This window comes from Ranitomeya variabilis, chromosome 3, assembly GCF_051348905.1.
Source record: "Ranitomeya variabilis isolate aRanVar5 chromosome 3, aRanVar5.hap1, whole genome shotgun sequence".
In the NCBI taxonomy this organism is placed as follows: Eukaryota; Metazoa; Chordata; class Amphibia; order Anura; family Dendrobatidae; genus Ranitomeya; species Ranitomeya variabilis.
In genome coordinates this window covers 204398602-204425002 of record NC_135234.1, presented here as the reverse complement: position 1 = coordinate 204425002, position 26401 = coordinate 204398602, and the positions used below count along the sequence as shown (strand labels likewise).

Genomic DNA, 26401 nt, shown 5'->3' with positions numbered 1-26401 from the left:
CAAAATGGCTCTGCCCTGTGATGCTGCTCTTCATTCTGCCCCAGGGATATTAGACCACCCAAAAGGGGAGGGAAATGCTGATGTCAGCAGTTACTGCCCCAATTTTCCAGCTAACAGTAAAGCTGGTAAGTCTTACTATAGCTGCTTGAGGTCTAAAACGGAAAATGCTCCCCCTAGTGGTCAATATATATATTTGTAAGAAAATATATAATATTTTTCATATAGAAATGTTTGCAAACAGTGCAAACATTGCATTAATACATTTTCTTTACTATTTTAAGCTTAATTTCACAAAAAAATAAACTACAAAAAACTGGTGGCACCTTCCCTTTAAACTAAACAATAATTAACTCCATAGCTTCCAAATTGAGCAACACCAAAAGTCCCAGGAAAAAAACAAGACTATCACTGTCACATGCAACCAGCAACAAAGGTTTTCCACTGCCAAGCAGCCAAAGTGGAAACAGAGGACACACAAAACGGTATAGATCTGTGATAAAACAGAAATACGTACACATAATTGGTATTGCCGCATCTGGAATGACACGCTTTATAAAACTGAAGAAAGGTAGGATCCAGCTAGAGACTGTGACCTTGTAGTAAAATATAGCTTTTAATGGGCCATTTAAAATGCCGACATCACTGAATAGTGATCCACCAAATGCAACAGAAGCACATAGCAGCACAGTGCACACAAAGCAGCCTTTCGACTTGCATCTTAATCATGGTACCACAATTAAGATGCAAGTTGAAACCCGCTGGATCTAATACTGCTCTGTGTGCACTGTGCTGCTATGTGCTAGTGTTGCATTTGGTGGATAACTATGCTGTGATATCTGCATTTTAAATGGCCCATTAAAAGTTATATTTTACTACAAGGTTGCAGTCTCTCGCTGGGTTCTACCTTTCTTCTGTTCCTGCAACGGCTGCTCAGCCTATATCCGTGCGAGCCCTGGACCTTAGGAATCCATGCTTTAGCCAGGTTAACTGACTTATTTAACTTTTTCTGCTCTATAAAACTGGCACAATATTTATTCCGTTTGGCGAACGCCATAAAAAAAAAATGCCAAAAAATTTTGCTTTTTCATCATACTGGCTCACAAAAAAGTGAATAAAAAGCGACCAAAATGTCATATGTAAAATAAATGGTGTAAATGAAAATGCCAAACCATCCTGCAAAAAAAAAAGCCCTAATATGGATTTCAGCAAAAAAATAAAAAGTTATAGCTCTCAGAATATGACTATGCAAAAACAAATTCACTTTTGTAAAATATTGTTTTTATTCTGTAAAATGAGCAAACCCAGTGTCACGAACCATTTTTGGATTCGTGGCAGCTCTGGTTCAACTCTAATTTAAATGTTGCTTTTTCCTTTCAGGACAATCAGGGTTAATGTCAGTTTTTTCCCCCGCTGGCAATCTGGTGTAACTGCAGTGCTGTAGGGTCAGATGATGTGGTGGTGACCACTCCCACCATCCTTTCAATGGTCACCTGATGTATCAGCTGACTGATGGTGATAGAGTTTCTCTATGGAGACCAGCCTTGCAGTGACAGCTCTCTGGTGTCTGCTGTTTCTGGAGTTTGGAGTTTGGCTTCTGTGTCATCTGCAGTGTGGAGCTTGGCAGTGGAGTTTGGAAGCTAAGTGTGGTGTTTTCTCCTCTTCCCTTTTGTTTTTCTCACTGTCCCCTGTATGATACTATCTGCAGTGGTGAGGCTAGCACTCCTTGCCAGCCAGTGTACGAGCCAGGGCAGTGTGAGGTGACAGTAAGGGACAAGGTTCCTGACAGCGATGGGGGGAAGGACCCACTTAGGGCATTAGGGAGTGCAGGGACAGGCTCAGGTTTGAGCAGATGATCATTCCTTCATTTCCCTATTGATAGGGCCTTCCTCCCAACTTTTCCATCCCATTGTGTGTTTCCTGTGCCGTCTGCTACCGAACCCCCTGTGGGGTAGCTATATATATCGTGACATTATCACCAACCGATACTTTTTTCCAGTGAACCCAAGGCTCAAGCACAGGCTTTTTCTCAGCTGATCCAGACCCTCACTGATGAAGTTAATGAGCTGCGGTGTCAGGTGGTGCAGCAGCTTCAGCAGTTATCGGGGTTCTGTGTCTCGGCTCATGTACAGGCTCAACTGGAACCCAAGATATCTCTCTGACAGGTCCTCTGGAGGAAGAGATACATTTTTGGCTTTTCAGGAGGCCTGCAAGCTATGTTTTCGGCTCCACCTTTGTTCCTCAGGGAGTGAGGAGCAGCATGTGGGGATTATAGTCTCCATTCTCAAGGGTGATCCCCAATCGTGGGCCTTCTCCCTGCCAACCAAATTACCATTTTTGCTGTCGGTGGATGAGTTTTTTGCATTATTAGTGCTGGTGAATGGGGATCCTTATGGCATCTCCCTGGTGGAGTATAGGCTCCGGAAAATCAAGCAAGGGGGCCAGACTGCTGAGGAGTACCACTCAGAGTTTAGGAGGTGGGCCACTTACACGCAGTGGAACAACCTTGCTCTTAGGAGTCATTTTTGTCAGGGTCTGTCAACTAAGCTGCAGGATACTCTGGTGCAGTATGCTACTCCTGGGTTCTTGGAAGCCAAAATGGCCCTTGCTATACAAGTGGATAGATGCCTCAGGGAGAAACATATAAACCATATCTACCCCAATTGTTCTATCTAGAGGAGGAGGACACACTGGTGCAGACCGATGGACCCATGCAGGTGGGAGGAGTTTCCTCTCAAACTAGGTTGCCTGCAGTTTGCCGTGAGATGGGGCGTGTTTCCACTGTGGTCTTAAGGATCATTTCATCAATATCTGCCTGGCTCGCACCAAAGTATGTTCACCATCTTAAAAGCCATGTCCACCTGGTCTTGTGGAGTGAGGCGACTAGGGTGTGTATATTTTCTCCATCTTTTCGTCTCTGTGTACCATTCCTGCTGAAGTGGTGGTTGGCAGGGTAACTAAAACTATACCAGTGGTTATGGATAGTGGAGCGGGAGTCACTTTGGTGGATTCTCGCTTTGTTTAGACCCATGGTCTGATGGTTAGGATGGTTTACTTACCGTCTCTCACCTTAGTATACCATTTATATTTTCTTATGCTTAGTTACCTTATTTTTATTATTTAATCTGTGGTACAGCCATAATTTTCTAATGAGGTGCTTTTTTAAATTTTTTCAGTTATTAGTAGCAATTTAAACAGGTTGCTGCTTTTAAGCAGTTGTCTTTGGTGTGTGGAATTGCCTACTAAGCAGTTGCCTTCATTATACTAACAGTGCAGAGATTCTTTGCATTCATATCTCTCCCCATCCATCCCATCATACATGTCAGTGAGGGGGGAGTAGGGATAAACTTTAATGGACAGGGCGGATGTAATGATGCTTTATGTAATTACTTCTTTTCGTTGCAGTGTCCTATACAGGAGAACCTGCTGGGGCTTTGTGTGAAGCTGGAGGAGTGGGAGGGGATTTGGTTGAGAAACAGGTCAGTTCTCACTTCTGGCTTGCAGCCCAGTACAAGACATGATAGGAGATGTAACCAGAAGGGAGCAGAGGATTCAGACTGAAAAATGATCACTATTTCAAAAGAGCTGATGCCTTGGTACAGGAAGTGAAGCAAAAAGGCATAAAACAAAATGAAACTTTAAAACTTGGAAGAAAATGTACATGGGGTTATTTAGGGAAATTATCCTTAATGCACCACTCAACTGTTTTTTTTTTCTCATCACTTGAGTGGCACTTTAAATGTAAGCCACATGCCCCCATTTTTTTACTCATCTTCCATCGGGTTCACCTTTTGCCAATGTTACTCCGGTCCTGCGGCGCTATCTTGTGCCTGTAACTTCTGACTGTCCGTAAGTCAGAAATGACATCACAAGAGTTCAATGCAAGTCTTTAAGTCAGAATGAGGCTTTCATAGATAAGTATTGAAACGTGACCTTCAGCGTGCTGCATGAAACATTGGGGCTGTCCGGCAGGTAGCTTTTTGCTGGAAAGTGATGGAAGAGACACTGGAAAATGGAGGCAGTGGTGGGTGAGTATGAGACAGGGGGCAGGGGAATTATGGTACATTAAAAGCACCACTCCAGCGGTGCAATAAAAAAATGCTCGCGTGGTTCTTTAATCATCTATGGCAAACTAGTAACTGAGTAAAGGTAGTGAATAAGCTCTTTAAACGTGACAAAATGCTATACGATCATAGAGAAAATAAATGCTCACACATTTATTTAATAACAGTTATTGAAGAAACGCAGCATGGCATTTATTCTAAGAGTAATTTGCACTAGAAAATAGGTGTTTAATACTCTGTCTCTTCATGTAATCTCAGACATACTCCATGTTGAAATCAGTGCTTTGTGCTGGTCACAATATCACTTTTGGGACTTTAAACATCCAGAAAGTATCCTTTTGTATTTCTCTGCATTGACAGCACCATTTATTGTGACCAAATTTCTAACTCCATTTGCTGTAATGCATCCCCAAACTGACAAGGAATCTCCACCATGCTTCACAGATGCCTGAAGACACCGATTATTATATCGATCTACATGGGATTACATAAAGAGACAGAAGGATTTGCCAAAACCTGCATCAACAGAAAAACAGTGGTTAGTTCTCAAATTTTTGGAACAACTTAGCCGCAGAGTTTGTTAAAAAAAAATCAGTGTGCAAGAGTGGATGTTGTTTTTTAAACTAAGGGCGGTCACATCAAATATTGATTTGATTTAAATTATTCTCTTGCTCATTCACTTAAAATTTTGTTCATTGATAATAAACCATTAACTTTTATTTGTAAATCTTTCTTACTTGGCAGCATTTCTTCCAAACTTGCCTAAAACGTTTGCACAGTGCCATATACTGTATGAATAAACAGATTAACATGTTCATGGTAATACTAGGCAAACATAATACTGATCACATTTTGTCCAGTGTAGATGGTTAAGCAATAGGGCTTTTATTAACCAAACTGGTGTACACAGATAAAACAGGTGAAAGGTAGGGATGAGAGAGCATAATCGCCGGTATTCGGTACTTGGCGAGCAATGACGTACCCGCGGTACTCTGAAAATATGAGTATTTTACTACTTGCCTCGTACTATTTGGATCTCTCCTGCCCAGCATATAGGTGTATATGTATAATCTCTCTCTCTCTCTCTCATATATATATATATATATATATATATATATATATATATATATATATATATACACATATATACATATATATATATATATACACACACACACACACACACACACACACACACACACACACACACTAAGGAAATACACTCTATATATTGTTAATCTGGCAAATGACTATTCTAGCTGCAAATGTCTGGTTTGTAATGCAATATCTTCATGGGTGTGTAGAGGCCCATTTCCAACAACCATAACTCCATTGTTCTTAAAGGGACTCTGTCACCCCCTCCAGTCACCTTGTGCAGCAGTAATGCTGCATTCTGACAAGGTGGCTCTTTTAGTTATTGGTGCAGTCAAAGCAGAAATAAAGCGTTTTATAATTTCGCAAAAATACCTGTCTTTAGTCCTGGAGGCAGATCTTAACCCCCCTGCTGCACACGCCATACTGCCTCACTGCATCTGAGGTCAGACGGGCAGCGCTCACTGTGCCTGCCCCAGGCAGAACAAAACAGCGCAGGTGCCGGATTTGATTTGAAAGTAATGTGGAGGGGGCGGCGCCCGGCGCCGAAGAAGCCTTGATTGATGGCAGTGTGGCGTGTGCAGCAGGGGGGTTAAGATCTGCCTCCAGGAGTAAAGACAGGTATTTTTGCGAAATTATAAAAAGCTTTATTTCTGCTTTGACTGCACCAATAACTAAAAGAGCCACCTTGTCAGAATGCAGCATTACTGGTGCACAAGGTGGCTCTTTTAGTTTATAACGGCTGGAGGGGGTGACAGAGTCCCTTTAAGGTACTTTGTGTTTGCTAATGGTGTAAGAAGGCTAATGGATGGTTAGAATACCCTTGAAAACCCTTATGCAAGTGTGTTAGCACAGCTGAAAACAGTTTGGCTGATTAGAGAACCTATAAACCTGACCTTCCTTTGAGATAGTTGACAATCTGGAGCATTACATTTGTTGGTTCCATTAAACTCTCAAAATGGCCAGAAAAAAAGAATTTTCATGTGAAACTCGACAGTCTATTCATGTTCTTAGAAATGAAGGCTATTCCATGCGGGAAATTGCCAAGATACTGAAGATTTCCTTCTACGTTGTGTACTACTCCCTTCAGAGGAGAGCAGAAACAGGCTCTAACCAGAGTAGAAAGAGAAGTGGGAGGCCCCGCTGTACAACTGAGCAACAAGACAAGTACATTAGAGACTGTAGCTTGAAAAATCGACACCTCACAGGTCCTCAACTGGCAGCTTCATTAAATAGTACACGCAAAACGCCAGTGTGTATTCTAGCTGAAATGGAGTGGCCAGCACAGTCAACAGATCAGCTGTTGTGGGAGCAGCTTGACCATATGGTATGCAAAAAGTGCCCATCAAGCCAAGACAACTTGTGGGAGGGGCTTCTGGAAGCATGGGGTGAAATTTCCCCAGATTACCTCAGTAAAGTAACTGCTAGAATGCCAAAGGTCTGCAAGGCTGTAATTGTTGCAAAGGGAGCATTCTTTGACGAAAGCTAAGTTTGAAGGAGAAAATTACCACCTTAAATAAAAATCTTGCATTTGGCAACTCATTTGATTAAAAAAAAGTATGAGTTATCATGGAAAACACAAAATTGTCAGGGTGACCCTAAACATTTGAATGGTAGTGTATGTATGTATATATATATATATATATATATATATATATATATATATATATATATATACATACATACATACATACATACATACATACATACATACATATATATATATATATATATATATATATATATATATATATATACACTCACCGGCCACTTTATTAGGTACACCATGCTAGTAACGGGTTGGACCCCCTTTTGCCTTCAGAACTGCCTCAATTCTTCGTGGCATAGATTCAACAAGGTGCTGGAAGCATTCCTCAGAGATTTTGGTCCATATTGACATGATGGCATCACACAGTTGCCGCAGATTTGTCGGCTGCACATCCCAAAGATGCTCCATACAAGGCAGGATGGATCCATGCTTTCATGTTGTTTACGCCAAATTCTGACCCTACCATCCGAATGTCGCAGCAGAAATCGAGACTCATCAGACCAAGCAACGTTTTTCCAATCTTCTACTGTCCAATTTCGATGAGCTTGTACAAATTGTAGCCTCAGTTTCCTGTTCTTAGCTGAAAGGAGTGGTACCCGGTGTGGTCTTCTGCTGCTGTAGCCCATCTGCCTCAAAGTTCGACGCACTGTGCGTTCAGAGATGCTCTTAGGCCTACCTTGGTTGTAACGGGTGGCGATTTGAGTCACTGTTGCCTTTCTATCAGCTCGAACCAGTCTGCCCATTCTCCTCTGACCTCTGGCGTCAACAAGGCATTTCCGCCCACAGAACTGCCGCTCACTGGATTTTTTTTCTTTTTCGGACCATTCTCTGTAAACCCTAGAGATGGTTGTGCGTGAAAATCCCAGTAGATCAGCAGTTTCTGAAATACTCAGACCAGCCCTTCTGGCACCAACAACCATGCCACGTTCAAAGGCACTCAAATCACCTTTCTTCCCCATACTGATGCTCGGTTTGAACTGCAGGAGATTGTCTTGACCATGTCTACATGCCTAAATGCACTGAGTTGCCGCCATGTGATTGGCTGATTAGAAATTAAGTGTTAACAAGAAGTTGGACAGGTGTACCTAATAAAGTGGCCGGTGAGTGTATATATATATATATATATATATATATATATATATGTAGCGCCCCCACTGCCGCAGGGCCGAGGGGTACCCGGTACCGGGCTTCTGAGTCTCTGTTCTGGGGTTGTCACGGTGGCTAGACCCGGTCCGTGACCCTGCTGAGGGGCGTACAATGATAGGTGTGCGAGATGGTGGTGATGTTGTAGTGGTGCGGTGCAGGTTGCAGTAAATAACGAGGACACCAGGTTGCAGTCTCTTTACCTCTTTACTGACTGCTTCAAGATCCTCAATCCGGAATATGGTTAACCGGGCTGCGCAAGCCTGGCCGGTCCGATGGCACATCCAGAGCTCCCTTTGCAGGTGGAAATCTGTGCCTACCTTCTAGTGCTTGTGTGTTGTAGTCCTTCCCTGCTAAGCACCACGGGATAGTCCTCACAACTGTTGTGTCTTTTTCTCGTGTTCCCTCACAACTCGATTCTGATGTTCTTCCACGTCCCCAGATCTTATGGTTAGGACGCACCCGTATGACGGGGAGGCTCGGAGCTCTTCCGGGACTCTAGCGTCGCCCCACTCCTGTTGTTACCCCCCTGTGTCTTCCTAGGTCAATTGGGTGAGACAGCCCGCCTATAACTGACTGTCCTGCCATAGGTTTGAAGTTTGGCTTGGAGCTCTATACTTCCTCGGCATTCCGGCCACCGGTTATGCGCTTCAATAGGATGTTGCCTCGTCTTACAGCACGATTCCTACTGGTATTTCTCCTTGTTGCGTTGATCTCGTTTCTCACTCAGCACAATAAACCTCGCTTCTTGTCCTTTCTTGGGGTACCGACGCTATATCGTGCAGGCGCAGTCCCGTAACGTTCTCTCTGTTTGCTAGGCCTCTGTCAGGATCCCACCCCTGACAGGGACCCCACCGAATCTTCCCCTACAATACCCTCATCAAAATATATAAACCATTACATGAATATCTAACTGTATTTAAATAAATCATCGGACAAACGAAGTTCATCAACACTATAATATATTTGTGAGTGGCACTGTGACTGACAGAACTTGTTCAGTAAACATGACTGAACTACGTGGCACTGTGACTGCCAAAATGTATTCAGTAAACGTGATGGAACTACATGGCACTTTGACTGACAGAACTTGTTCAGTAAGCGTGACTGAACTATGTGGCACTGTGACTGACAGAACTGCGACTGTCACTGACAGGTCGCGGGCGGCTGGCTCAACCCATTAGCGACGCGGGATTTCCTTTACAAACAGACATAATTAGACGATAATATAGTAGATCTATCTAAATAATCATCTAAGGGGTACTTCTGTCTGTTTGTTTGTCTTTTTGTCTGTAACGGAAATCCTGCATCGCTGATTGGTCGTGGCCGGTAGGCCGCGACCAATCAGCGACAGGCTTAGTCCGGCCGCGAATTGGCCCCTCCCTACTCTCCTCCAGTCAGTGCCCCCCTCCCTACTCCCCTCCACTCCACTCAGTGCCAGTGTGTCGCCCCATTCCGGACCAACTTTTTACTATTGATGCTGCCTATGCAGCATCAATAGTAAAAAGATAGAATATTAAAAATAATAATAAAAAAAAAAAAAAAATTGTGCTATTCTCACCTTCCGTCGTCCACCGATGCACGCGATGCTGCTGCCAGCTTCCGTTGATGCATTGCAAAATTACCCAGATGACCGCTAAGTCATCTGGGTAATTTTGCAATGCATCACTGGGAAAGGAAGCAGGCGGCAGCATCGTGCGCAGGGCCGGCGTCAGCACCCGGTGCACCCGGGCAAGTGCCGGGGTCCTAAGCAGGCAGGGGGCCCACTCACCATCAGGGACACTGGTGTGCTATGGTGCTGGCCCCCACGAGTGGGTTCCCCACCTGCTCTTTTGATACTTACCTCTCCCACTTCCAGCGCTGCAGCGTCTTCCATCCTCTGACTGTGATGTTCAGGTCAGAGGGCGCGATGATGTCACCAGTGCGACCCTCTGCCTGAGCGGTCGCAGCACAGAGAGCAGGAAGACGCCGACGCTGAGGAGTCCAGAGCAGAGGAGCGACAAGCAACGAGAGGTGAGTATTTCATTTTTTTTTATATTTGGAGCAATATATGGGGCTAATTCTATATGGAGTATCTTATGGGGCCAATAATATGGGGAGCATCTTATGAAGTAAATTCTATAGGGAGCATCTTAAGGGGCCAATTCATTATGGAGCAGTATATGGGGAAATTACATATGGAGCAGTATACAGGGCCAATAATATATGAAGCATCTTATGGGACTAATTATATATGGAGCATTTTATATGGCCAATTATATATGCAGCATTATATGGGGCCCATTATACATGGAGCATCTTATGGGGCCAATTATTTTTGGAGCATTATATGGGACCCATTCTGTAAGGAGTATTATATGGGGCCCATTCTGTATGGAGCATTATATGGGGCCCATTCTGTGTGGAGCAATATATGGGACTCAGTATACTGTATGGGGCCATTCATATACTGTATGGAGCATTATACGAGGCCCATGATATATGGAGCAATAGATGGGACCCATCATATACTGTATGGAGAATTATATGTGGCTCACTATACTGTATGGAGCATTATATGGGGTCAATTTTGTATGGAGCAATATATGCATCTCATTCTGTATGGAGCACTCTGTGGTGCCCATTATACTGTAAGGAGCATTATATGAGGCTCATTATTCTGTATGGAGCATAATATTGGGCTCATTACTCTGTTTGGAGCAATATATGGGGCTAATTATTCTGTATAGAGGACTATACTGTCCGGTTTCTGAGCTAATGTAGAATGTACAATAGATATCACTCATGTAATGTAAGAAGTGAAATCTTTGGCATTGTACTATACCTATAGTTCTCTGCCATATTGGTGCATTATGAATTGTTGTATGTGTTAAAGGGGCCCACCAGGACTTTCGTCCAGGGCCCATGAAAACTTGAAGCCGGCCCTGATTGCGCGCATCGGGACAGCTTCGGTGGACGCCGGAGGGTGAGTATATAACTATTTTTTATTTTACTTTTTTTTTTTTTTTTTTTTTAACAGGGATATGGTGCCCACTCTGTTATATACTGCGTGGGCTGTGTTATATACTGCGTGGCTTTGTGGTGCACTGGCTTTGTGGTGCTCAACATTGATTAGCAGTCCAAGAGCAACATATACAAAGAAAGAAAAAAATGTGGCACTCCCCAGCTTGTGCTGCGATAAAGAAATCCTTTATTGTGCCATAGCGTGGACTGAGGAGGACATCATAATAACAGCTGCAGGTATATGCAAGGGTGCAAGGGTGTAATGATATCCTCAGTCCATGCTATGGCGCAATAAAGGACTTTTTTTATTGCAGCACAAGCTGGTGAGTGCCACATTTTCTTCTTTCTTTGTATGTGTATATATATATATATATATATATATATATATATATATATATATATATATATACATATATCTCATTCACACACACACATATATATATACATATTTCATAGAGCGCTAGGTAGCAGACAAGCCGGTAATACAGTAAACCAATGCATATCAGTTATATTTTTATATGTCCCTCACTAATGTTAGTAGTATGTGTGTGTAAAATTTGGGAGCTGTAGGGATTAAATTAAAGGATTAATTAATGAAAAAAACTTGCAATGTGCTCCCGCGCAATTTTCTCCACCAGAAAGGGAAAGCCAGTGACTGAGGGCAGATATTAATAACCTAGAGAGGGACCATGGTTAATGCCCCCCCCGGCTAAAAAAATCTGCCCCCAGCCACCGCAGAAAAGGCGGATCTGTAAGATGTGCCTATTCCGGCACTTAGTCTCTCTCTTCCCACTGCTCTGTAGCTTTGACATATTGGGTGATAAGGGTTAATGTCACTTTGCTATTGTAAGGTGACATTAAGCCTGGTTAATAATGGAGAGGTGTCAATAAGACACCTGTCCATTATTAATCCAATAGTCTGAAAGGTTTAAAAAAAACATATGAACTCTGTAGTGTGGGAAAATATTCAGAAACTTTCTCACGCTACAGTTCATATGAGTTCATACAGCCAGGGGGTGGAGATTCCTCTCTGGCAGAGAAAATTGCTTGGGAGCCTACGCCAGTTTTTTCCGTGAATTAATCCTTTAATTTAACCCCTACAGCTCACAAATTTTCCACACACACACTACTAACATTATTAGTGAGGGACATATAAAAATATAACGGATATGCAATGGTTCACTATATGTAAACCATGTCTCATATTCTGTCGTCTTCTGCAATGATTATGCAGAAGCCAACAATTGAATTACCGGCTTTTCTGCTACCTAATGCACTATGAAATATATATATATATATATATATATATATATATATATATATATATATACACACACGTGTGTGTGTGTGTGTGTGTGTGTATGTTTCAATGAGGGTCCAGCAGACAATTACTCGCATTTTCCATTTACACTGGACTCGCTACTCGTACCGAATACCGGAGTATTACGGTATACTCGGTACGAGTATCGCGAGTCCGAATATTTCACTACTCGCTCACCCCTAGTGACAGGGAATAGTATATTGTCAATACACAATGATTTGTAGCATGTTCCAACATTAAGATTTCTAAAGAGATACAGAGAGTCCATGTGCATGACAAATTAACATGTGAAAGGTTATTTCCACTTAGGGACAATTTGGTAATTGCAACAGCATGCCCGGTGGTTTATAGAAGAGAGCTTTAGTGGCTGTAATTAGAGCAGAAAGCCCTTGGATCTGAGCCTTGAGCTTCCAATTAAACAAAGGGAATCAATTACCCAATTAGAGTCTATAGAGATCAAAATCTAAAAAGAAAATTTAAACCAAACTTTTGTAAGCTTGGAGGCAAGAATGTTGACCATATTATTAAAGTGAAATAGCATCTGAAACGCAAATGTCAAGCTCCAATTGAAGAGGTTTTCTGAGCCGAGAAGAAAAATTTCCAGTCATTCTATGTGACTGGAGACTGCTGAATCACGTTGCCACGATTCATCTGTATTCCACGTGCAAACAGGAGGTCACTTCACTGCATTTTTGCAATTTGCATACTTATAGAAACACGCCAGCTAGAGTATCCCTCATTTTTCAATTTTAATATCAGAGGTCTAGTTGGCCCACAACTGCAAGCATGTAAACCACATACAAGAAGTTACTTGACCTCACACTCGTCTAGGGAATACATTCATATTATGAATGAATAATATGTGCTATTAAATAATATCATATTTCTCCTGTACAAAGATTTTATTTTGAAATCTACATAAAATCAAAAAAACTCATAAAAGGGGCAAACAGATAAACACATGTACAAGAATTCAATAATCAGCGCTATAGCATATTTTTGTGCAGACACCTGTAGAAAAAAAATGCAGTGGGAAGTAAAGCTGTATTTTTTATGTGGAAATATGGCTTTTATTGTCTCATACATGTAAAATAGGCATCTATTGTGCAGTGTGAACACACTTTTAGGCTAGATTTGAATAAGCCTTCATGGGAAGTCAAATTGTAGAACACTGCTCTGTTAGGCACTTAAGAAGATGCATGCATTCAAGGGCCACTTGCAAAGTCTGTAATTACCGTATATTTTTCAGAGCTACACCAACTTGGCCATTTACAAAATGCAGGTTACCATAAAAAATCTTTTTTTCTGCTCACAGCATATGTTTAGCAGGGCATTTTAATTTCTTGAAGCTTGATCAGATTATTATTAAATAAATACTCCAAAAGAGATTTTTCTGTAACCACAACTAACTCATTGTTAAAGTGCTCCATATTAGAAGAAATAACATATATTATGAACATCCCCAGTTGTTTGAATCCATATTAACACATCTATCCATCTATTTCTGTTATGTCTACTTCTGACCACTACTACAAAACAAGCATTCCCAATTGTCTTGATCCATATATTCACACCTTTACCTACTGTATCTAGGTGTCTGTTTTCATTTCCTTCCATGCTGTGTAACTAGCAAATTGTTTATATTAACTCCCTTATTATGCTTGCATATGCCCTTACAATTTTGGCTACACTAATCCATATTCTCCATCGATATCCCCAAAGCCCATCACCTATCTCATCTGCTGACCTCCTTCTAAACATCAGATCTCTCCTTTTATAACCAAAAACAAACCATGAATTTTTCTTCCCTTACTTGCACTCCCTGTTTCTCCTCACTGCTGGCGATATAACTCCCAATCCTGGACTTCCACAGTTAATGCCCTCTATTATTTGTGTTTCCATTCATTTTCAGCTACTAGCAACTACAACAACTTCTACAACCTAAAACTCATCCACTTGACTTTTGCTCCACTGCTGCCTCTTTCTGGAACACTATGGAATGCCTGTTCCAATACACTCCATCTCATATACAACTTCTTTATTTCTCGCAATAAGAAACATGGCTGAGATCCACTGACACAGCTTCTCCTGCTGTGCTATGTTATGGTGGTATTCACTAAACCCACACATCTCACTCTGGAAATTAACAAGGTGGAGAAGTTGGCTTTCACATTTCAAACAACTGTACTTTCAACCCTACCTCATCTCCAAAGTCCCTTATCCTCAATTATTTTGAAGTGAACTCTGCCCATATCCATTCTTCATCCAATCTATAACTGGTCAACATGTACCAACTTCTAGGTCCTGCATCGCCTTTATTGACCATTTAGCTACTTGGCTTCTTCATTGTATCTCTTCCAACATTCCCACAGTCATAATGGGCAACTTCAAAAGTCCAATTGACACCCACCAGTCGGCAGCCTGGTTGCTTCATCCCTTGGTAACACACAATGGTTTACATATCTAACCTAACTTCTACCCCTATCTCACCACCATGTACACACTTTGTCATCCCTGTCCTCTTCACCTGCCATCCAGATCCAACATCTAGGACACCCCAACAGAAACCTCTCACATCTTGACACTCATACTCTTTCTGGCTCTCTTCCACCATAGTCTATCATATCATAGCTTTATGACAGATACAGCCACCATTTTCTACAAAGCCACACATGAGGCAGCCAATGACTTGGCTGCCCCTCTTGTACATAGCGAAGGGTGTTGATGAATAGACAACTCTGGAACACCAACTACACAAAAAAAGCTTAGGCAAGTGTCCAGGGTTGCGCAGCGGTGCTGGAAGAAAATACTCACAGGAAGACTTTACCAAGCAATTCTCACATCCAAGTTGGGCCTAACCTCTGATAAAACATGGCTACTTCGCAACCCTAATATATCTTTATTCCATAACCTCAAACAATTAATCAATGCTTACCTCCCTTCTCCGTCCACCATTGCCCCTTTAGACCTCCCTCATTTCTGTAGAAGGCTTTGTTACACATTTCAAATATAAGATCAACCAAATCATGCAAGTCTTTCTCTTCAATTACCACAACACCTTCAAATAACTGACCAATGCACTCACCCCATAACCTCCCATCAGTGAAGGAAAGTTTACTTCTCTTCTCCCCAAATCATACCTCATCACGTGTTCTTTTGACCTGGTCTCATCCCACCTTTTCTCAACCTCATCACTCTGCTTATCCCAGTCCAAACTCATGTCTTCAACCTATAGTTAACCTCTAGTATTTTCTCTTCTGCTTTCAAATGTGCAACAATCACATCTATTCTGGAGAAACCAACCCTTGACCCAGCCTCAATGTCCAGCTATCCAATTCTTCCCTTCCTCAACCCTGAATTGCCTAAAATGGTAGTTCATGCCTGCCTTGACAACTGCAATTTTCTTCTCTATGGCCTTCCAACACACACTCTCGAACATCTCCAGTCCATCTTTAACTCTGCTACCTGATTAATTCACCTTCCCCTTGCTACTTCTTGGTCTTTACATGACATATTTCTTCATTTGCTCAAAATTTTCCAAAGTATACAGTTTAAACTACTGAAGTACAAAGCTGTCTTCTCCATTTTTGACAAAACTAATTCCCCAATATCTTCCCACACATATTCTCCAGTCCTCACAAGACCTCTTTCTGTGATACATCCTGGAACGATTCTCACTCTTTGCCTTTAAGACTTCTCCCAAACATCCCCCATCCTCTGGAATTCCATGCCCCAAGATGCACAAATGTCTCCCACATTGAGATCTTTTAGAAAACTTGAAAACCCGTCTCTTCAAGAAAGCTTACAGCTTGCAATGACCCCACTGTCACCTCACCACCACTACTGCCAAAGCTGCTGCATTTCCCCAAACTACTATTTCTTTACCCTTTACCCTGTTGACTGTAAGGCTAGGTTCACATTGCGTTAGTGGGTGGTCGCTAACGGACAGCATTGCACGGCAAAAATGTCGCAATTAACGCCGTGCAACGGGTCCGTTAGCGCACCCATTGACAGCAATGTTGTTTTAGCCAGAAGCGCATCGCTAGCCCGTGCCTTTTTCGGCTCGCGCTAGCAATGTGCCGTTCTTTTGTGGCTCGCCTCGGACGCTGCTTGCAGCGTCCGTGGCGCGCCCGAGGTCCGTTCCCCATTCTCGCAGATCGGGGATCTGCGAGAGCGGGGATGTTAGCGCGACCCCTAAACGCGGCCCCTACAAATACATTGCATTAGCGCAATCCGCTAGCGCTAAACGGATTTCCCTAACGCAATGTGAACCTAGCCTAAGCCAACATGGGCAGGGTTCTCTTTCCCTTTATACCAGTCTTTTACTGTTATGTTGATCATTGTAATTTTCTATTTGTATTTTGTATGTAAATCATTTTCACGTGTACAGTGCCAAAAGAATAAATGGTGCTATAGAAATAAATAATAAATCAAAATGAGTAAAAATGTACAATTTTAGCTAGTTATGAACAGATCAATTTGATGATTTCATGGCAATCAAATTACTGTCAATTTTTTGGGAACAAGCTGAACCCACGGCATATAACCATTTAGACATTGGAAAAGATTGCATAAGCCAGAGAAAGAGCACATGGCATTGAGTGGATTTCCTCACAATAATAATAATCTCTTTATTTATACAATGCCTTTCATTCATCTCTTCACATAGCCTCTCCTGATTTGCCATGCTATGCTATCATAACCTGCATGAAGGCAGAAGAAGAGAAGAAGGAAATTCAAAAGCCATTTTGTGGTGAATCTGGATGGTGAGATGATGTTACAGCTCACAGCTTTGCCATAGAGCTAGGGAGAGAAAGCCATAAAACAATGAATAAGCTGTATAAATAGTGAGTGCATGACAGCACATCAAAGAAGATTAGTGTGAGGAATAGAGACCATCATCAAACATTTTTCTTTGAAATTGAAGGATTTGAATTCTTTTTAATTTGCAATGAATCAATATAATGCAATTAAGATTTCCTGGGATAGTGGCAGAAGTCTTCTATGAGCCTGCACACATCTCCTTGAGCCTCTGATTTTATTTGGAAATTAACAAGATTTTTTTTTCTTTAGCGTATGTTCTGAAGAATTTAGTGCAAAAAAGTCAATGAATTCCACAGGAAAAAAAAGTGATTTAAAGAAAAATGAAAACAGCATAAGATGATAACTGAAGTGTTTACATCATCTAGGACAGACCTAAAGGGACTTAAGACTGCTATAATGCATGAACTCTTAACGCCTTCCTGACCTTTGATGTATAGGATACCCCATGAAGATTTTGTGCTCACAGAAGCTGTTCAGCTAACATCATAGTTGACATCCGGCTCTCACTGTCAAGAGCGGTGCAGGCACCGCTCTCAACAGTTTAACCCCATAAATTTTGTGACCGATATTGATCGCAGTATTTAGAAAGCAGGGAGAAGGAAGGGCCCCCCCTCTGATTGGTGCCTGTGGGACATCATCATGAGGGCCCCATTGTTACCATGGTGATCTGAGGTCATCATGACGACATCCAGGTCAGCAGACTAGTAACCTTGTTAGACCATACTCAGAGCATGATCTAACAAGCTTGTGTGTCACTGCAGAACTAAGTTATAAAGCGATGCAGAAATAATTACTTATTCTATAAAATAGATTTCATGGTGTAAAAGCACCAAAACAAAAAAATATATAAATGTGGTGTTTGCACTGTGCCTCAAAAGTAGTTTTCCACCACATTATTATTATTATTATTATTAATTATTATAGCGCCATTTATTCCATGGCGCTTTACATGTGAGGAGGGGTATACATAATAAAAAACAAGTACAATAATCTTAAATCAATACAAGTCACGACTGGTACATGATGAGAGAGGACCCTGCCCGTGAGGGCTCACAACCTACAAGGGATGGGTGAGAATACAGTAGGCGAGGGTAGAGCTGGTCGAGCAGCGGTTTGGTCTATTGATGGTTACCGCAGGTTGTAGGCTTGTCGGAAGAGATGGGTCTTCAGGTTCTTTTGGAAGGTTTCCACGGTAGGCGAGAGTCTGATATGTTGTGGTAGAGAGTTCCAGAGTATGGGGGATGCGCGGGAGAAATTTTGTATGCGATTGTGGGAAGAGGAGATAAGAGGGCAATATAAAAGATGATTTTGTGAGGATTGGAGGTTGCGTGCAGGTAAGTACCAGGAGACGAGGTCACAGATGTATGGAGGAGACAGGTTGTGGATGGCTTTGTATGCCATGGTTAGGGTTTTGACCTGGAGTCTTTGGGTAATGGGGAGCCAGTGCAGGGATGGACAGAGGGGAGAGGCTGGGGAATAGCGGGGTGACAGGTGGATTAGTCGAGCAGCAGAGTTTAGAATAGATTGGAGAAGTGCGAGAGTATTAGAGGGGACTCCACAGAGCAAGAGGTTACAGTAGTCAAGGCGGGAGATGATGAGGGCATGGACTAGGGTTTTTGCAGATTCTTGGTTGAGGAATGTATTCGAATCTGGGAAATATTTTTGAGTTGAAGTCGGCAGGAAGTGTAAAGGGCATGGATATGTGGTTTGAAGGAGAGATCAGTGTCAAGGATTACACCGAGGCAGCGAGCGAGCAAGAAGAGAGGTGGGAGGATGGTTCAAGATGGACGTGTTCTTCTAGTAGTTTTGAGGCATATGGAAGAAGTGATATAGGGCGATAGCTAGATACAGAGCATGGGTCAAAAGAGGGCTTTTTGAGGATAGGTGTGATTGAGGCATGTTTAAAGCTTGAGGGGAAGACACCAGTTGTTAGTGATAGGTTGAAGAGATGGGCTAGGCTTGGAATGAAGACTGTGGTGAGGTTTGGGATGAAGCGGGATGGGATCGGGACAAGTGCACAGGTGGTGGTATGCGATCTTGAGAGTAGAGTGGAGAGTCGATCTTCTGTAATGGTGGAGAAGTTGGTTTTGGAGGAGGAGGGCTGGGCAGTTAGGGGAAAGGGCTCTGGAGGTTGCTGACCAAAACAGTCCCTGATGTTATCAATCTTCTGCCTGAAAAATGAGGCAAAGTCTTTGGCTAAGATGAGTGGGGAGGGAGGAGGTGCTGGGGAATGGAGGAGAGAATTGAAGGTGTTATTGTATTGGGTTGTGAGACATGGAAGATATGAGAGAAGAGAAGTAGGTTTTGTTTAACTGCAGCGAGTGAGGCCTTTAAAGTAGTGAGGGACTGTTTGAATGTGATGAAGTGCTCATTGGAGTGGGATCTTTTCCATTTCCACTCAGCAGCCCTGGAAGCCCGTCTCAGTTTTTGGGTCAGGCTGATGTGCCAGGGCTATCTGTTGATTTTGCAAGCTTTGGTATGTGTGAGAGGGGCAACCGATTCCAGAGCTACAGCTATTGTGGTGTTATACAAAGCGGCAGCGGCATCTGCATTGTGTAGTGAACTTATTTCTGTAAGAGGGAGAAGGGATTCAGACAGTGAGTGTAGATTGAGGTGTTTAAGATTTCTGCGATTGTGTACAAGTTTGTGGGGTGGGGATTGTAGACAAGGAATGGAGAGGGAAGAGAATGTGAGTAGGTTGTGGTCCGAAAGAGGGAGAGGAGAGTTAGAGAGGTTAGACAGGGAGCAGAGGCGGGTGAAGATGAGGTCCAATGTGTGACCATCTTTGTGAGTGGCTGCAGAAGACCATTGAGTGAGGCCAAAGGAGGAAGTGAGAGAAAGAAGCTTAGTGGCAGCAGAGAGGGATGTGTCAATGGGAATGTTGAAGTCGCCTTTGATGATAGTGGGGATGTATGTCCGTGGAAAGGAAATTAAGTAGCCAGGTGGTGAAGTGGTCACAAAAGGTGGTGGCTGGCCCTGGGGGGCGGTAAATGACAGCCAGTTGGAGGTTGGAGGGGGAATAGATGCGCACAGAGTGCACCTCAAAGGAAAGGAAGGTAACAGAGGGTGGCAGTGGGATTGGGGTGAAGGAGCAGTTATCTGACAGGAGAAAACCAACTCCTCCACCATGCTTGCTGCTGGGGAATCCACCATATGAGAGTGCAGCAGGATAGGCTGTGTCAGAGGGGGTGAGTCAGGTTTCGGTGATGTCGAAGAATGAAAGTTTGTGATTAATGAAAAGGTCATGGATGTAGGAAAGTTTGTTGCAGACAGAGCGGGCATTACATAATGCTCCTGTTAGTGGGACCAGGGAAGCGGGGGCTGGGAGAATGGGTATAAGGTTAGAGAGGCTACGGAAAGTTATGATAGAGCGTGAATGGGAGGTAGAAATGACTGTGGGAATGTGATGAGGAGGACCAGGATTTGGCGTAATATCACCGGCAGGAGGAGCAGGGAAAGTGTTAGCAGGTGGGAGCAGGAGAGGGCATGAGGAGACTGTCTGTGTTTGGAGACAGAGGATTGTATGTTGAGGAACAGTTCAGTGGAGGAGGTGAGATGAATGGGGAGGATTAAAGAAGAGATGACCAGTTCCTTACTAGGTGTAGAGATTAAGGAGGTTAGCAGAAAGTGAAGGATTATAGGGGTGAGAGTGAAAACAAACAGAAACATTGTTTACAGTGACTGTATCCACTTACCTTCAGTTCCCTTCTGGTTCAATTCTGGAATTAATTCTGAGCATTACACTTCTATGATACACTTATGTGATATACTGGGCAGACTGACGTATTGGCAGACTTATGCTATACAATATATGTGCAACAAAGTGCATTCAGGTGTGAAGCAGAGGGAAGTGGTCTTTGCTCCTCTTGGTCAGATAATTAAGAGAGCCAGATGTATATGATCAAGGCAGAGTAAACAAGGTCATAAATAACATTGGGGGTATTGCATGGTTCAGTTGAAAAGCATACCAAGTTTTGGTACAAGCTGAGATAGGAAAGTTCAGTTTGGAAAAGCTGGATGACATACCAAGTTTTGTTACAGGCTGAGATAGGAAAGTTCAGTTTGGAAAAGCTGGATGACATACCTGCAGGGAGAATAGATAAATATACATGCTGATTAGAGTGTGATGATGTCAGATGGCAGGGTACCATCTCCTTACATCATTCTGGAATTAATTCTGAGCATTACACTTCTATGATACACTTATGTGATACACTGGGCAGACTGACGTCTTGGCAGACTTATGCTGCATCTGAGGTATCCCAAGTGGGATATCAACATAAGGCCACATGCACAAATTTAGTATTTGGTGAGTTTTTCTACCCCAGTATTTGGAAGCCAAAACCAGGAATGGGTGAAAAATGCTGAAGTGGTGCAAATGTTTCTATTATGCTTTTCCTCTGACCGTTCCACTCCTGGTTTTGGCTTACAAATACTGGGGTAAAAAACTCACCAAATACTCAATGTGTGCATGTGGCTTTAAGGTGAATAAGGTAGTTACCAGGCATCTTGAAATGAAAAGACCTCTGCTTTATATATCAGTGTTCAGAGACATTTATAAGGTACTAGATGGTAGCCCAATTCTAACGCATCGGGTATTCTAGAATATGTATGTAGTTTATTTATGAAGATTTTAGAATAATACATTGAATACACAGGATTCGGCCAACCGCAACCAATTAGCGAAGCGTGGTTCAAATCCTGCGCCAATTCGCGTCCGGACTGCACCTGTCGCTGATTGTTCGCGGCTGGCCACGTAGTATATAGCACAGCCACGCAGTATATAACAGCCCACGTAGTAAATAGCACAGCCACTTAGTACATAGCACAGCCATGTAGTATATTGCAGAGCCATGTAGTATATAGCACAGCCCACGGAGTATATAGCACAGCCACTAAGTATATAACAGCCCACGTAGTAAATAGCACAGCCACGTAGTACATAGCACAGCCACGTAGTATATTGCACAGCCACGTAGTATATAGCACAGCCCACGGAGTATATAGCACAGCCACGTAGTATATAACACAGCCCATGGAGTATATAGCACAGCCCACGGAGTGTATAACAGCCCACATAGCATATAACACAGCCATGTAGTACATAGCACAGCCACGTAGTATATTGCACAGCCACATAGTATATTGCAGAGCCACGTAGTATATAGCACAGCCCACGGAGTATATAGCACAGCCACGTAGTATATAACACAGCCCACGTAGTATATTGCACAGCCCACGTAGTATATTGTACAGCACACGTTGTATATTGTACAGCCCATGTAGTATATTGCACAGCCCACATAGTATATTACACAGCCCAAGTAGTATATTTTTCAGCCCACGTAGTATATTGCACAGCCCACGTAGTATATTGCACAGCCCACGTAGTATATAGCAATGTGGGCATCATATCCCTGTTAAAAAAAAGAATTAAAATAAAAAATAGTTATATACTCACCTTCCGTTGGCCCCTGGATCCAGGCAAAGCATTTACCGATGCTCCTCACGCGCTCTGGTCCCAAGAGCGCATTGCGGTCTCGCGAGATGATGACGTAGCGGTCTCGCGAGACTGCCACGTCATCATCTCGCGAGACTGCAATGCATGGACAGGTCATCGGAGCGTCGCGAGGAGCGGGAAAGGCCTCGGCTGGATCCGGAGGCCCACGGAAGGTGAGTATATAATGATTTTTACTTTTTTATTATTTTTAACATAAGATCTTTTTACTATTGATGCCGCATAGGCAGCATCAATAGTAAAAAGTTGGTCACACAGGGTTAATAGCAGCATAACGCTGTCTGTTAACGCTGCCATTAACCCTGTGTGAGCGTTGACTGAGGGGGAGTATGCAGTGGGAACTGATGGGTGGGGAGTAGGGAGGGACTAATTCTTGGCCGGACTGTGCCCGTCGCTGATTGGTCGCGGCCCAATCAGCGACGCGGGATTTCTGGGACAGACAGACAGACGGAAGTGACCCTTAGGCAATTATATAGTAGATACAGATCAGCAGTGTAAAAGTAGAGTAGATATGATGTATCCCACTCTGGTACAAAAACACATACAAAATGGTATAGACGTGTCATAAATAGCCGCAGTAAGTATTCATCTATACAACCTTGATTACTGCTGCTCTCAAGACTTATTTATTTTTTTGTCTGCCACACTGTTACAGAAATATGGGCCTTTTTGTTTAGTACTAACTTTTATGGTCATTAGGAAAGGGACATGGCTCACAGGACTCTCCAAGGGGCATGTCTTTATACTGTTCTGCAAATCTACACAGTAATTCAACACACTCCTTTGGTTTAGACCTTAAAAAAATAGCACCAAATAAAATGACCCAGATCTCTAGAACAATATTAAATAATTAAAAAAAACACCCTCAGGGGAGCAGCAGGAATAAAATAAAACCAGAAATTGCCCATTTCTGACTGATTATAGATTTGTCTATAGAGGACCTGTCACTAATATTTTTAGACAGCATATTATTATATTGGGTCAGTAATACATTTATTTTCTACAAATCTTTGTCAAAGGTCATCAGTAAGCATATTTTTCAAAAGCAATATTGAAGACTAAAAGTTTAACAACAATTGTTATATGTGATAAATTAATACCACAATGGGAAGATTTTATAATTTAGAAAATTCTCAGGCTGATTCTTCAGCCAGGAAGAGACATGTTGAGACACCAAGTAGCACAATGAATTGGTAAAGGGTTTGAGAAATACAGTAACGTATACCATTTCTCCTTATAAGTGCATATTTCCAAAGACTTTTACTAAATGATCTGTCTGCTGGAACAAATACAAAAACAGAAAAGGAGTCTTCACAATGATTTCACCGTGAATAATTTCTAACTGAAATATGATAACATGCTATAGCTACGTTTCTGCTAAAGGTCTTTTGATTGCAAAATAACTTTCTGAATTTGCTTATAGCCAATTTCCGTGAAATTGAAATACAAGAGTTCTTCGGTATAAGAATATTTAATTGGTAATTACTTATCCTATCATGAATTTAAGTGAGGGTGCATGCACACAGCAGTCAAGTGCATGGACAGCTTATTGCTGTTTGACTCTATACATATTTGAAAGATTCTCCATTGGAAGTGGACATGCATGCCACAACTTTTTGTTTTATTTGTGTCATACAGAATCGGACTTAAAAAAAACAAAACAAAACTGCGTAACGCCTTATGAAATTGAAATTGATGGCGTCATGTATCTTTAGGTCAGCCCTATTGTAAATCCCTAGGAATTAAGCCAGTCATATGTAGTTGCACATACAATCAATTGCTCTCTTGAATGCAGGGGTCCAATTGTTTTGCATGTGGTAACTTACTCATTATTATTAAACCATGTTGGATAACATGCCCAGTGGCGAGAATTCATAAATGAACCATCAATGCCTTGTAATATTCTGTATGCTTTTATGTAAAACTTTAATGTACAACCACCACAAGCTCCGCATATAAAAGATCATTGCCCTTCCCACATACATTTCTTTATCACCATCACTGACAAAAAACACTATTTTTTGCTCCAAATAAAACCTCACCACTTGATCCCATCCCATCTCCTCTCTAACCTCACCATACTGCTTATCACAGCCCTAACCCATCTCTCCAACCTCTCATTATCCTGTGGTGTCTTCCCTTCTGCTTTCCAACACGCAACAATCACACCCTTTTTGAAGTAGCCATCCCTTGACCCAACCTTAACGTCCAGCTATCAACTGGTATTGCTACTCCCATTTGTCTCCAAAGTTCTTGAAAATCATGTCCATATTGAACTTTCATTCTACATTCTCACGTAACGCACTCTTCAAATCTAGCTTTTGCCGTCATCACACCACTGAAACGATCTTAACCAAACTTACAACTGACTTGCTAATTGCCAATACTGACAGACAATATTCTATACTCCTTTACCTGTCCTCTGCCTTTGACATGGTTGACCACTCCCTCCTACTACAGATGCTCTTTTCCCTTTGCATCGAAGATTTCCTGGATCGCCTCATACTGCACATTTAGAGTCTCCTATTCCCATACTACCTCCTTATTCCGCCCTCTCTCTGTGTGCATCACGGCTCAGTGCTGGGACCCCTACTGGTCTCCATCTATAATTTTTGGCCTTGAAAAGTCAAAGTCCCATGGCTTTCAGTAAATTTTGATGACACTCAAAAATCTACTTGTCTGGCTAGGATGTCACTTGTCAGATGTCCATAATCCCAAAGTGTTTTATAAAACTCCATTTGGACAAAACCAAGCACATCACCTTTCCTCCTTCTCAATCGGCACCCCTAACAGACCTATCACTAATGACAAACAGTAAATATTTCCCCATTGCCACAAGTTTGCTAGCTTGATTTAACACTAGAATCTGCCCTGATGGTCAAACCCCATATGCAAGCCTTTACCACAACTTGATGCCTCTAACTTAAAAATATTTCCAGAGTTGGTCTTTCCTCAACATGAATCTACTAAAATATTTGCCCATATCCTCATCATACCCCCTCTCCTTGACTGCTGCAATATACTCATCTGTGGTCTTCTGCCTTACCCTCTTGCACCTCCCTAGTCTGATTTTAATTCGGCAACCCGATTAATCCATCTCTAAACCCACTACTCCTCTAACTTTCCACTCTGCCAAACTCTTCACTGGTTTCCAGGTCCCCTCCGATTTTTAGTTCACCTGTCCATAATCTGTCTACCCATATATCTGTGGCGCCCTAGAAGGTCCAGTCGCCACAGAGGTACTGCATTTCAGCCAGAGGTGTGGTTTCCCAACTCTCTGGTAAGGAGGGAACACTGTACAAAACTCTAACACTCGCACCCAAATGACACCAGTTTAGACAGGGCATCTGGGTGTACCCTTAGGGAGGATGGCCTCATCCCAGTCTGGATAGGAAAGGGTGTTGGGGACTGGGTGGAGAAGGTAGGAAAGAGGGGGGAGCTAGATACACATGGGAAGACCGTTAGTGAGTAGGCAGACAGAGTCTGTGGGGAGCAGGAGAACAGAGCAGACATGGAGCTGGGGACTAGAGCTGGCAGGAGCTCATCTCAGCAAGAAAGTGAAAGGGAGGAAAGAAGCTCCCAGGAAGAAGGGGTTCAGAGGTGTTTCTAGGATTTCTGGCACCCGGGGCAAGAATTCATTTTGGCGCCCCCCCAGGACATATGTGATTTGCATACTTAGTCATGTACCCACAAGCTTCTCTCCCTAATGCTCTCAATGTTCAGTGAAAAACAGAGAAGCAGAACAGAAGCTCGTTGCCACAGGACCATAAGTATGAAAATCACATATGAGTGATGTGTGCATGTGACGACTACTGGAGCCTGCAGAGCTGAATCCTGACATCACAGGCTTCTCATCACACACAGCATCTCATCATCCCCCCATTCCCCAC

General features: G+C 42.6%; 1 protein-coding gene across 9 annotated transcripts in view; it reads right to left on the bottom strand.

The window, feature by feature from the left end:
* Positions 1-26401, bottom strand: part of NGF (nerve growth factor) — a 169560-nt gene that overhangs the window by 65369 nt on the left and 77790 nt on the right. Inside the window, exon 2 of one of the 9 annotated variants that reach the window (XM_077295009.1) lies at positions 21020-21077. The exons of the other annotated variants lie outside the window; for them this stretch is intronic. The gene's annotated coding sequence lies outside the window, so the exon portion shown is untranslated. The remainder of the gene's footprint in view (positions 1-21019; positions 21078-26401) is intronic. 9 annotated transcript variants of the gene reach the window in all.